Below are 15,473 nucleotides of genomic sequence, written 5' to 3'. Positions count from 1 at the left end.
GAAAGTCCACAGAATTCATATTATTATTGGAGCATCAACCCAATCATTGTCTAGACGATTGTGAAAAGATAAACCACAAAAAGGAAAGGCACAATGCAAACAAAGAAGAACAACAAAAGGGATGAGTATTTTTATTATTAACAGAGCTGGTTATTTAAATTCGTCTGCCCCTGTCACTAGCTACTGTGAGTCACTATCTCAGCATGGCAAGTGCTGTGAAAATGTGATTGGACACAAGTTACTAACTTTCTCCAAACATTAATAAACCAACTTTGGGCAACAAGAGGATGGAGGTGGCCAGAGTGTGTATTTCCAGTTGTCTGCAGATTTTTCTGTGTATTATATATAAATTCTTCAAGTGTGTTTGTCCCTATAAGCTTCAATACTCTGCAATGAAGGCAACTTCCCCAAATATATTGTTGCTTCTGAGTGTAACGATATGTTTGTAGATTTTATCTTTGGAGGATGGTTGTGATTCTGGTTGTGTGTATGCCTCCCTGGGAGATTATGAAAGTGGTCCCAGACAGTTGTATACATCAGGGAAGTATCAAAATTGCCCCCAACAATTGTTGTGATTTGTCAGATCGAGTTTGGCTTCCTACTTCCTGAAACATAGATTATGTGGTGTGTATCCCTGGATCTTCAGACTGAATGCTCTGTAAAAGCCGTGTTGTGGTCTCCCATAAAGTAATTTTCAATATTTTAATATTGTTCTCTCACGAGTATCCTCCTTGTTTGTCTCTTATTGTTGCCACCTGTTTTCTGATCTCGAAAATGTGTTGTGGGGTAATATTTTACTGTTACATTTCTGGAAATTTTCTTTTGTCCTTCCAAATTGCCTTCACGTGCTTAGTCCCACACAGGTAGTTTGAAATTTTTCTGTGTGCTATCTTTTTTGGGTTTCTCCATAATCTAGGTTTGGAACTGCTCCCAGGTGACTGCCTCTTCTTTCTCCTATTCCTATTCTATATTAGTTTCTTGGATCATCATCGTGTAAATTTTCTGAATGTGCTTTTTTGGGGGAATTTTAACTCTTATGTAGATAAGATAGTGATCCACATGTTTACACATCTGTGGATTTGTACATTGTGAAATTCTTCCTGAGAAAAGTATATGAGAGCAATATGATGAACTTGATACTCATCAAGTAGTTACATGGGTTATGTCCAGGTCTTTTGCTTTCCAAAATTTTTGTTCAGGGAGGTCGACATGATTTTCAAATATTTTTGTTGACACAATGTAATCGATCTGGCACCATTCCTGTGGGTGAATTTGTGTCCGGGGAAATTACTAATAGTTTTTTGATATACTTTATCTCTGCTAAGTTGCTCAATGACACATGTAATAGGATTCTTAAATTGGTTCTTTATTATGCAGCATACTAAAACTAATGGACAGTTTCTCCATAAACAATACAATATAGTTTTACTTCCTGTTAGAAATTTTGTAATACTTTTAATTTATTTAATACAATGATACATTTAATTTATTGTGTGTTTAAATATAATTGAGTGTTTGAATATAATTAAATTAAATTATATTATTCAATTATAAAATAAGCCAGATCAATGTAGAAAAATGAAAAAATGTATTTTTATAGGAGGGGTATGTAGATGCCAATGGTGTAGAATCACCTAAATACCGCTCCCATCATCAGTAAAAGTTCTTCCTCCAAGACGATTTTGGAATGACTGAGCAAAAGTTTGAATTGTATATTTGTGCCAGTCTTGTAGTCAGTCTTCTATCACCTTGCAAGACAGATGTTCGAATAGTTCAAATGTGAGTGAATTCCTAAGGGACCAAACTTCTAAGGTCATTGATCCATAGACTTACACACTACTTAAACTAACTTATGCTAAGAACAGCACACACACCCACACCCGAGGGAGGACTCGAACCTCCAGCGTGAGGGACTGAGCAGTCCGTGACATGGCGCCTCAAACTGCATGGCCATTCCACTAGGTGCAAGACTGATGTCAAAAGTTACATATAGTTGCATATAGACCAGCTTTAGCCTATTATGCTGTTGTTTGTTATGTTTGACAGAAGGCTTCCGATTTCTGCCGATTGTGTACTGGACAATAGTGTTTGAGGTAGAGTGCTTCAATTTATTTGCTAGATTAGTAAGTGAAATGGAAAACAGGTTCACATATATCTCACAATTTAACCTGATTTTTATTGCTTATCAGGAAACACCTTAAATGAAGCCTGTATGTCTTATCTTGAAAAACGTGCAGCTGATTTGGTGTCAAATATAGCAGACATATTGATATAACCAAATAGTTGCTTCCCAACTGCAGATGAAAGAGCTGATGATGAGCAATGCATAGCTTCCCATTTGGATATCGAATTTTGGATATTTTTCAAAGTATAGGCTAAGGTATGCATACGCAGACAGTGAAATAACTTTGAGGATATTTATGACAATTTCAATGACTTTGAAAGCAATTTTACAAATTAAAAATCGTTAAAAACTACTTAAGTCCAAGTGTGCTTGAAGACACCATAAAATTTAGCTATCTTGTCGACTGAATATAACACATCTGTTAAACATGTAATCAGTTACATAATCAATGCATTTGCTTCATTCACACCAAGGAAATTCAGTACAAAATTGCTATAAAAGCACAATAGCTGGAAAGGGATATCTCTTCAACTAATCATTGAAGCTCTTCATTTTATTTCACATAGCAATTCATACAGTGTTGATAATCTGAGGAGTAAATAAAATTTGTTCTTTATTATTCTTCACACTAAAGTAAATGTTTGGTATCTGACACAATAAGTGACCAACGCATTATTGCCAGCATTATAAAAAATTTTGGAGATAGTTATTTACAATTGACTTTATAAACACATAGCGTACAGCACACACTCAGTAGGAAACAGTTTCGATTTCAATAAGAGATGTTAACTGAACAGGCAGTATTTAATTGGATGCTTTATATACTAGAATCAATAAATAAAAAATTACAGGCATATGAAATATTTTTTGAGTTCATTAAAATTTTTGATTGTGTGAACCATGATATCCTTAAGTAAAAGTTAAAATAATATTAAACATTAGGCAGAAAAATTTATGATTTTTATCTTATCTACATAATAAAGACTGTTTGTATTAGTTTTGTATGAATCACACAACAATAGACACTCGGTATTTGAAGTAATCAGTAATGTTGTTATGGTTTTATTTTAGATTCTGTTTCATTTGTGATATATATAAATAACCTTATGCTTGTGTTATCAAAAGATGCGAATTTCGTCCTTTTGCAGATGATACACATGTTGGAATAAGATGAAGTGCCAGTCCCCTCGATGAAAAGGCAGACAAAATATTTGAAAACATGAACATATGGATAACGTCAAATGCATTATTGCTATATTTTAACAAGAAACATTACATACAATGTAGTACTTCTCATAGATTTCCAGAATCTTGTGGCACTGTGTATGAATTTTATTTAATGTGTCATATCCTGAATGACAAAAGAGGTCTTAATTAAATTCATTAACTGAGAATTTCATTGTATGATGCCCATTCCCATGAAGTGACATCAATAAATTGAGCACCTTACGAAATACTGTTGCATACATGCAAAACAATGGGGTGTCGGGGCTTATTTTCAATCACTCTAGTAGTTGATTTTTTTATGTTTATTCTTCTAATGTTGTCGGTTTAGCCATCAGTCTGAAGCCTGGTTGAATGCAGCTCTCTACAGCAACCTATATGTACGTATTTGGATCTGCAACTGTATTCAAGTCTTGATCTTTCTCAACAATTTTTACCTCTATAACTTCCTTCCATTGCCAAATTGATGAATACTTGCTGCCTCAAAATGTTTCCTATGAATTAACCCCTTCTTTTAGTCAAGTTTGCCACAAAATTCTCATAATAAGCAAACCAAAATAAAAACAAAATATTCGTATTTCAAAAACCTGATGAAATTCCCTCTTAAAGGCTGTCTGACTGGCAATTACGCTCGAGTGCATTTAACGAACCTTGCAGAACTAGCACTCCTGAAAGAAAGGATATTGAAGAAACATGGCTTAGCCACAGCCTGGGGATGTTTCCAGGATGAAATTTTCACCCTGCAGCAGAGTGTGCGCTGATATGAAACTTCCTGGCAGATTAACACTGTGCCGGACCAGGACTCGAATTCCGGACCTTTGCCTTTCGCGGGCAAGTGCTCTACATTCTTCTTGAACTCTGAGGGTATTTCGCCTATATCGTACATCTTGACACTAGATGGGCTTTGTTATGGCTGGCTCTCCCAAGGCTATTAGCAGTTCTAACAGAAGGTGGTCTACTCTTGGGTCTTGTTTCGATTTAGGCCTTTCAGTGCTCTGTCAAATTCTTCACACAATATCTTACACTACTGGCCATTAAAATTGCTACACAACGAAGATCGCGCGCTACAGACGCGAAATTTAACCGACAGGAAGAAAATGCTGTGATATGCAAATTATTAGCTTTTCAGAGCATTCACACAAGGTTGGCGACGGTGGCGACGCCCACAACGTGCTGACGAGAGGAAAGTTTCCAACCGATTTCTCATACACAAACAGCAGTTGACCGGCGTTGCCTGGTGAAACGTTGTTGTGATGCCTCGTGTAAGGAGGAGAAATGCGTACCATCACGCTTACGACTTTGATAAAGGTCGGATTGTAGCCTATCGCGATTGCGGTTTATCGTATCGCGATATTGCTGCTCGCGTTGGTCGAGATCTAATGACTGTTAGCAGAATATGGAATCCATGGGTTCAGGAGGGTAATACGGAACGCCGTCCTGGATCCCAACGGCCTCGTATCACTAGCAGTCAAGATGACAGTCATCTTATCTGCATGGCTGTAACGGATCGTGCAGCCACGTCTCGATCCTTGAGTCAACAGATGGGGACATTTGCAAGACAACAACCATCTTCACGAACAGTTCGACGACGCTTGCAGCAGTATGGACTATCAGCTCGGAGACCATGGTGGCGGTTACCCTTGAAGCTGCATCACAGAAAGGAGCGCCTGCGATGGTGCATTCAACGACGAACCTGAGTTCACGAATGCCAAAACGTCATTTTTTCGGATGAATCCAGGTTCTGTTTACAGCATGATGATGGACGCATCCGTGTTTGGCGACATCGCGGTGAACGCACATTGGAGAGCGTGTATTTGTCATCGCCATACTGGCGTATCACCCGGCGTGATAGTATGGGGTGCCATTGGTTACACGTCTCGGTCACCTCTTGTCCGCATTGACCGCACTTTGAACAGTGGACGTTACATTTCAGATGTGTTACGACCCGTGGCTCTACCCTTCATTCGATCCCTGCGAAACACTACATTTCAGCAGGATAATGCACGACCGCATGTTGCAGGTCCTGTATGGGCCTTTGTGGATACAGAAAATGTTCGACTGCTGCCCTGGCCAGCACATTCTCCAGGTCTCTCACCAATTGAAAACGTCTGGTCAATGTTGACCGAGCAACTGGCTCGTCACAATACACAAGTCACTACTCTTGATGAACTGTGGTATCGTGTTAATGCTCCATGGGCAGCTGTACCTGTACACGTTATCCAAGCTCTGTTTGACTCAATGTCTAGGCGTATCAAGGCCGATATTACGGCCAGAGGTGGTTGTTCTGGGTACTGATTTCTCATGATCTATGCACCCAAATTGCGTGAAAATGTAATCACGTGTCAGTTCTAGTATAACATATTGATCAAATGAATACCCGTTTATCATCTGCACTTCTTCCTGGTGTAGCAATTTTAATGGCCAGTAGTGTATTTCCCATCTTATCTTCATCTATGTCCTCTTCTGTTTCTATGAAGTATAATATTGCCCTTGTATATACCATTTATGTACTTCTTTCATCTTTCATATTTCCCTTCTTGGCTTAGGATTGGTTTTCGAAATGAGCTCCTGATATTCATACAAGTGGTTCTCTTTTCTCCAAAGGTAGCTTTAATTTTCCTGTAGGCATTAGCTGACTTTCCCTAGTGATATGTTTCTAAATCCTTACATTTGGCATCTAGCCATTCCTGTTTAGCCATTTTGCTCTTTTGCCAAATTTCATTTTTTAGACGTTTGTATCCCCTTTCGCCTGATTCATTTACTGCATTTTTATACTTTCTCCCTCCATCAGTTAAGTTCAATATCTCTTGTGTTATCGAAGGATCTTTACTAGGCCTTGTATTTTTACCTATTTGATCCCCTGCTACCTTCACTATTTCATCTCTTAAAGCTACTCATTCGTCTCCTACCGTATTCCATTCCCCTGTTCTAGTCATTTGCTGCCTAATGCTTCCTCTGAAACACCCAACAACTTCTGTTTCTTTCAACTTATCCAGATCCTGTCTCCTTAAATCCCTACCATTTTGCAATTTCTTCATTTTAAACTATAGTTCATAACCAACAAATTGTGGTCAGAGTCCACATCTGCCCTTAGAAAGGTTTTGCTATTTAAAATCTGGTTCCGAATTTCCATCTTACCATTGTATAATCAATATGTAATATTCTGCCGTTTCTAGGTTTCTGCCAAGTATATAAACTTCTTTCTTGATTCTTAAATTAAGTATTAGCTATGGTTAAATAATGCTCTGGGCAAATTTGTACGAGGCGCCTTCCTCTTTCATTCTATTCCCCCAATCCATAGTCATGTAATTTTCGTTCTCTTCCTTTGCCTACTATCTAATTCCAGTGCCCCCCCCCCATACTATTAAATTTTCGTCTCCCTTAACTATCTGAATAATTTCTTTTATCTTATCATACCTTTCTTTAATCTCTTCATTACCTGTGGAGCTAGTTGGCATATAAACTTGTATTAATGTGATGGGTGTGAACTTCGTATTTATCTTGTCTTCAATAATGCATTCAAAGTGCTGTTCACAGTAGCTTGCCCATATTCCTATTTTCTTATTCATTATTAAACCTATTCCTGCATTACTCCTATTTGATTTTATATTTATAATCCTGTATTCACCTGACCAAAGTCTTGTTCCTCCTGCCACCGATCTTCACTAACTCCCACTGAATCTAACTTTAACCTATCCATTTCCCTTTATATATTTTCTAACCTACCTGTCTGATAAGGTATCTGACGTTCCATATTCCGATCCATAGAACACCAGACTAACGACATCCTCCTGAGTAGGAGGATAGTACCCAGCTGGATGCTTGGTGTGTTATAATATGCATTAAGCGTTGATGAAGCCGGAGACTTGCGTCCTGCCATCTCTCAAATGTTCAAATGTGTGTGAAATCTTATCAGACTTAACTGCTAAGGTCATCAGTCCGTAAGCGTACACACTACTTAACCTAAATTATCCTAACGACAAACACACACACCCATGCCTGAGGGAGGACTCGAACCGCTGCCGGGACTAGTCACCTGCCATCTCTCATTCAAGCGACAGTTTCATTTTCAACATTGTGTACCAGAATTTCAATTCTACATCTATATTACATAGGTACTCTGCAAATCACATATAAGTGCCTGGCAGAGGGTTCATCGAACCACCTTCACTATTCTCTATTATTCCAATCTCGTATAGTACGCGGAAAGAAAATTCTCCTGCTTCTCTGTATCAAACGTTTCTTTCTCCATGTCTTTAAACTGAATATCCCTCATCCCTCCCATCTTCCACTCCATACTGCCCAACTCCCATCATCCTATGTTTGTGCACTATTTTAACAACATTTCTTCTGGCTGGATGGAATTTCTTCTACTTCATTTTGTTGTGTTTCGTAGTGCAAATTTCTGCAAAGGTGCAGCCAAAATCCATGACTTTTTCAGTGTTTCCTCCATTGCTTTTGTTCGTAATTTAGACAGTATACAGCAGTCAATTTGTGGTCCTTAGGAAATTCAATTGTACATGCAAACTTCTTTCGATAGGCAGAGTCTGTCAACATCTACATCTACATCTACATCTACATCTGCAAAATCCTAGCATTCTGAGGCATATACATTTCAAGATTATATTGTTCCAGCCGCAGTGAAATGAGTGATCTGATTGACACTTTCTTGAGCAACCTTTCTGTCTGCCAGTTCGCAACTTTTTGTGCACCAGCCTTCAACCGCCATCTCAATGCGCACAGGTGAGGCGGAAACGGTAATATCACTGTCCAAAGTCTCTAAAATCCCAGCTTGCTAAGTCCATCCACATTATGTGGTCACTCGAGGGTATGAAAATACTGTCCTAAAACAGTGAAATACTAGAGGCAAAAAAGGTTAAATCTTTAGGACTGAAGGCAGATCAAAAACGTAATTGGTAAACATACACCCGTTAATTTATGAAATACCTCACCCCAGTTTCATTTGCAGTATAGAAGCTTTGCTGCTATAGGCAATATAAAAATGAAGAAAACAGTTAGTTCTGCATAAATCGCTAATTATTTGCAGAAATAATTTTATGGGAAATTCAACTCGCAGGGATAGCATTTTCAGAACAAAGGGGCTTCTTATAAGAAATATATATAGATTATGCATATAGATAATAAAGAAATTTTAACAACCGAATGGAAGACATGCACAGTGACCAGCATCTACAAGCCACCTGGGGCAGATTTCAGGTTCAGAGAACCAAGTCATTTTTAAAGCCAATCAGTCCAGTTCATAGTCGGAGATTTGGATAGTCACAGCACAACATGGGATACCAAGACAGATTCCAATGGTGAAGGAATCAAAAGGTGGACAGAGAGATCTGGACTCAAGCATATACACAATCCCAAATTACCAGCCTCTTTCAACAGTAAATGATAGGGACGTGGATACAAATCGGACAACATATTTGCAGCAGATTGGATAGCTCAGCTATCAGTTAAGTTGCTAGAAGACATGCTACCAAGGGCTCAACATAGACCAATCACACTGACTGAAAAAGGTGCAGTGTGCCCAGATATCATCTCATTTAAAAGGCAGTTCATCTGTAAAAAAGGCAGTTTTCACAGAGAGCTGGATGGCGAAATTGAAGAGATACCTGCTGTCACTAGCTCCCTTGACACATTTATAGAGTTCACTAGACGAATATCTCGAAAACACACACAATAGGAACAACTAGCTGGGATTAACGCTGTGTATATATAAAAGGCAATGTCCTGACTGACTGACTGATTGCCTGACTTATCATCGCCAAACCCAAATCGCTAGGAAAGAAACTTGAAATTTTGGGAATGTGTGGATCTTACACTGTAGGCATCGATAGAGAAGGGATTTTTCGAAATTCCAACCATAAGGTGGTGAAACAGAGCACAAAGGGATTTTTGGAAAGTGTCGCTATTAAGGCAATTTTGAAGCTAGACCTACGAACAGTGTAGTTTAGTTTCTCAGTCAAATATAAAGAAGCAGGTGATTCAGCACTTTTGTAAATTTAACCTTGTGGGGGTGAAAAGTGGGTGAAAACTTCTTTTGAAAAGTATCATTATTAAAGAACTACTGAAATATTTTTAAGGCTACGTCTATGAACTTCTCGATTACAAATAAAAAAATACTTGTCTCAGTATTTTTGGAAACTGGACCCCTAGAGGGGTGAAATAGGCTCAGACTGATTCGCTGACTCATCATTGCCCAGCCCAAACTGCTAAGAATAGAAACTTGAGCTTTGGGAAGGGTGTGCATCTTATACTGTAGGCATCGTTTAAGAAGGGATTGTCTGAAATTCCTCTCCCAAGGTGGTGGCATATGGGATGAAATGCTTTTTGAAAGCATGTAGCTATCACACCAATTACGAAGCTAGAACTATGAACAATGGTATTTGGTTTATCAGTGAGAAAATAAAAAAACATATATTTCAGCATTTTTAGAAATTCAATTACTAATGGCGTAAAACAGTGGGTGAAAGTTTTTTTGAAAATAAATAATTGTTAAGGAACTAATAAAGGTTTTTTAAGGCTACATGTATGACAATTGGTATTTGACCTCTCGCTTAGGAATTTAAAAAAGTATTTGTTTCAGTGTTGCTGGAAATTCAACCCCTAAGGCAGTGCTATAGGGGATGATAATTTTTAAGAAAATACTTCGTTATATTAAAAGATTTGAAGCAAAGTTTATGAAAATAGGCATTTCACTTGTCAGTTACATATAAAGAAATGTTTGTTAGGGGATGAAAGTTGCTATGGAAATATCTCCATGGGAGCGCAAAAGGCATGATCAATAAAAACTTTGGGCTCCAGCTACCAGAACCCCTTTTTGGTATGAAGTACATTCGGAAAAGATCATGCTTATATGGCCTTACTTAGTGTGCAAAACTTAAAAGGTGTTGAAATTTGTCATAAACATAAAAATTCAATCAAATACAAACAAAAAGTCTCTACAGGCCATACAGTCTACACAAGTGAAGCAGCAGGCACTAAGCTAGTGACAACCCTGGAAAAGTGTAAGCAGCTCTGCAACACTGATCCATTTTCTGAAGACACCTTGGAGACGGAAAGGAACTGCTCCAAGCCTTAATCACCAATAGAAGGGAGAATTGTTGTGACTTACTCATATCACTGGAAGTGAAAGAGAACAGCAGGCAACTCTGGAGTCTGCCCAGGAGTCTCCACAATGACCCAACAAGCTCCAAAACAATTCAAACTGATGTTTCATCAAACCAAATCGCCCATCAGCTTCTTCTCAATGGAAAAACCAACCACAGATTTTCTTGGCTTTCTATCATAAGAGATCTGGAAAATGAACACCATTTACTTGAGGGACTTTTACCAGTTGAGGAGCTGCAGATGGTAGCAGACTAAATGTAAAATATTGAGGCACCTGGCCAAAAAGATTTAAGGAGCGAACAAATTTAACACATTGGGCTAAAAACTCTTATGTGGCTAATGGTGCTAATGAACACCTGCATGAACACCATGCAGATCCCCATGTCCTGGAGACAAGTAAGAATGGGAGCCCTATTAAAACCGGAAAGGGTCCAGCAGATGTTAAGAACTTCCATCCAGTATCTCTATTGTGCCACATGTTTAAGGCCCTCGAGAGAATGGCGCTGAACAGAATATCCAAACCCTTAAATGAGGTCCTAAGACCTGAACCAGCCATCTTTAGACCAGGACGCTCATGAATTGAACAAATTTATAATTAAACCCAGCACATTGGAGATGGTTATGAAAGAAAATAGGTGAATGATGTTGCTTTCATTGATCTGAGCATGGCCTATAATACTATTAACCACAGTATAAGGTTTACCAGATGACAAAGGATTATGGATTTTCCAGATTTGTGCAGTGTGTATCAAAGAATAGGCGATTCTATGTTACCATGCAGGGAAAAAATTGTAGTTGGAAGAATTAAAAAAAAGGGTCTCACTCTGGGCAGTCTATTAGTTCTGCTGCTGTTCAATATACCTGGATACACAAACGCCCAGCCATCACATCACGATGGCAGGCAGTTTGCATATACTGATGACACACCTGTGGCTGCCCAAGAGAGCACCTTCAAGGAAGTGGACGAAAATTTAACTGGCAGCCTTGAAACACTGTGGGACCATTATCACCAAACCACCTGAAAGCAAACCAAGCAAAAACGCAAATTTGTAGTTTCCACCTGAGGAATAAGTAAGCCAAAAGAAAACTCCATGTGAGTTGGGTAGGGCAAGAGCCAGACCACTGTTACACTCCCAAACACTTTGGCGTGAAGTTGGACACAACTCTGTCATTTAAACAGCACTGTCTGGACATTAAGCAAAAGGTAAATGTTAGGAATAATTGACTGGTAAACTGACCAAAGCAAATTGGATGGTGACCCACAAGTGCTACGAAGAATTGCCATTACACTCACTTTGTTGGCAGCTGAATATGCTGCACCCTCACGGAAGGTTCAAATGGCTCTGAGCATTATGGGACTTAACATCTGAGGTCATCAGTCCCCTAGAACTTAGAACTACTTAAACCCAACTAACCTAATGACATCACACACATCCATGGCCGAGGCAGGATTCGAACCTGCAACCGTAGCAGTCGCGCGGTTCTGGACTGAAGCGCCTAGAACCGCTCGGCCACCCAGGCCAGCCCTCGTGGAAGGATTTGGCCCACATGAAAGACATTGATGTGGCTGTGAATGAGTCGTACTGCACATATTAGAATGTCTGAGGCCCACACTGACAAAGATCTAACCAGTCCTAGGAATAGCTCCCCCAGTATACAGTGACAAGTAGTTCCTGAGGTGAACAGGAAGAAACAGATGACAGATAACTGTCATCCTCTACATGGGCACTAGTAACAACAAAGGCAGCTTCCCTCAAGAAAGAGCTTCAGTTGGCTGTCAGAATCAATCAACATTGCTGTCTAAGAGAGGAGACCGCATCCTATCCTGAAGCTATAGGAAGACCTTGCAGCTGGAACTGACAAATGTTTCACAATCTGGAAAGCTCTCACAGGCTGAGCACCAGGGTCTAAAATTTCGAGTATAACCTTTTCCGATGGAGCTTCATCAATGGGAAACCACAATGTGACTGTGGAAACGTCCAAATTGACGACCATCTACTGATATGCCCAAACATCAGCATAAGCTGTACCCCACTACATTTACACCTAATGATAAGACCAGCTGTGTAGATGATTATTGAGAGAAAAGTATTTATATTTATACTAGCTTTTAATGTATGGTGTTCAGGACACGGAAAATAAACAAATAAATCTAGTTTACCTCTAAGACAACCAGTAGAATGTCTTCAAAAAAGCACACAGTTTAACAACTGCTTCTCTTTATATCGCGATATATATATATAAGTTGTTCAAAAATTTGTCGAATATAAGTCCAAACATGGGTCTGGAAAAGCATACTTTCCGAGATAAACACATCTTTATAGGAAGGGCTGCACGAGGCTTGGTTGCGGATACTAGCACAGTCGTTGCATCGGCGCTCCTTAAAATGTGTCAGTAGGCTATTGTGATGTCTTACACACAGTACTCTATCTATCATTAGGTGGTCTGCAGTCGGTTGTGTGGTTTCAAGTCGTGTTGTAAGCTACTTTAGTTTTCGTCGTGTTTGTGTGCCTTATTGTAAAGTACTGTCAACCCTTGGTATGTGGCATGGCGTTTTACATTCTTAAAACGCGGATTCACTTTTGTGTGTACTGTTACTGCGCTGTTTGTACATACAAATGGTGTAGTACATTTACATATTTTATCTTCCACTACTTGTAAGCAATGGGAGCCCACTATTTGAGAAGTGAAATGGTCAATTTAAAATTCTGCTATGGTTTAGCAAATGGACATAGCCTGAAAGTCTGTGCCCCCTACACTGAAAAATATCCACAGCACAGAGTATCCTTTAACAATCTGTTCAGCGGTAATTTCCAACATCTGAGGGGCACAGGTATACTTGCACCTCAGAACACTGACAGTGGAAGGCCCCGCACAATCTGCATGCCTGTCATGGAGCAGCAGATGGTACATTAGTAGTAGAGAGCAGCCGGTTCTGATGCACTTTTAATATCAAATTGAAATTCAAATTAATTAAAGTGTGACAGGCGATTGATTTATAAACTTAACCTATTGTTCTGCTATATGGTTTTATATGTAAACCCTCCTCCTCCCTCTCCCCTTAGCATATTGTTCTGTTAATTGATTTATGACCCCTGGGAGCTAATTTATGACCCCCTGGGGATAATCCATACTCACGAGAAACCCTCGACCCCTCCCCCTCCTGCTGCACCTCCTCCATCCTTCTGGGAACACCATCCATCGATACAAGCACACCACTGATACAAAATTAATTGACTAATTAATTAAATTGATCAATTAAGTAACTACTCTACAATAGGAAATCACCCAGCCTATCCCCTCTCCCCTGCTCCCTCCACTCCTCCCACGCCTCCTCACTCCCTGCCTTCCCCTGCACTCCCCAACCTGGAAACTAGTGGATAAAAGACTCAGTTGATTGACCATTTGGTAGTGTATGGATTATTGTTTAAACAATTTCTGATAAAATAGCAATACATACATTATTCTATATTGAGCAGTTGTGCAATACAATGCAATGCATGGAATATAGTTTATTTATTTAAAGAATTTGTAGGGGAAACTGACTGCAGTGTATGGAATACTATTTATTTAAACAATTTCTGGGTGACATGAAAATATAGGACATTCAAATAATTGTGGCGCTTTCTTATTCCAATCAAGCAAAGAATACTATCATGAAACACTCAACACATGTACTTACATTTGCAAAAAAAATGGTTCATATGGTTCTGAGCACTATGGGACTTAACGTCTGAGGGCATCAGTCCCCTAGAACTTAGAACTACTTAAACCTAACTAACCTAAGGACATCACACACATCCATGCCCGAGGCAGGATTCGAACCTGCGACCATAGCGGTCGCGCGGTTCCAGACTGTAGCGCCTGGAACCGCTCGACCACTTCGGCCGGCCCTTACATTTGCGTATATCGCGCTAAACATATCTGGCGAAAAAAAACTCATGATCACATCGCTCACTGGTGGACCAATCGCAACATGCAGCGCACGCCACCAGTCAGGGACCACTGCAGCACTGGAACTGCACTAATACTTTGCGAACAAAGAATCAGATAGCGGCATCTCTCTGAAATTTGATACTAAACATGCTTCCTGCCTCTCCTTCCCCCCTCTCCCCCCCCCCCTCTCTCTCTCTCTCTCTCTATCTCTCTCTTTCTGTCTCAAGTGATTACATCCTGTTTGTGTGAACCAACAAATGCAAAAACACACAGACCAAGATGTCCTCCCCAGTCCTCCTCCCTTCCACCCCCCCCTATCCCCCTCTCCACATGAATCACTTTGTTCTCACTCTTCCACTGCTGTAGAAACCTGTAACAGACGAAACAAAGACATTCAAGAAGAAGTAGGTAGCATCTGTCATGTTCCACCACACTAATCCCTCCTTTGTCCTGAACAAAGAAGTGGATACGTAGTAAATCCCCAGCTGTGGATGTCTTGGAAATATTCCCTCAATCTATCACACTGATTGACTAATTATTAAATCGATCCCGTTTGTTTGCAACCAGTTTTTCTTGCATCCTTTTGGTACACACAAGAACTGGTATATTTGGAAGGATTCGATCCCACAAGTGCCCGGTTTTCAAACCCTTCTAGAATTTTTCCCTTTGTCTCCTACTGGTCGATACTGGCACAGGTAGGTTATTTGGTAGGAAGTCCACTCCATCAGAGGAGCTGAAAATTTCAAATTTCAGCTCCGTTACCTGCTGTGTCATTAAACGATCTGCAAAGGGCTGGGATTCATGTGTGTGCTCACAATAGCACAATTGGAAACAATAAATTCATCAATCGGCAATTTGACACTGCGATTTGGTTTTTTAAAGCACTATATATCGCCAAAGTTGGTTTCCTCAGCTGCATCAGGACGAAGAAAGTAGGGGATGGGTCTAGCACATGACAGAATAGTAACCACAACGAATACCACTCCCACCTTTCCGCTGCAAGACAAAGTCAACTGGACTGTATTGAGAAGCAGTAAACACCACACACTTAAAGCACCTCCCATTT

The sequence above is a fragment of the Schistocerca americana genome, chromosome 1 (assembly GCF_021461395.2).
Source record: "Schistocerca americana isolate TAMUIC-IGC-003095 chromosome 1, iqSchAmer2.1, whole genome shotgun sequence".
Lineage (NCBI taxonomy): Eukaryota > Metazoa > Arthropoda > Insecta > Orthoptera > Acrididae > Schistocerca > Schistocerca americana.
This window is presented reverse-complemented; position numbering follows the sequence as displayed.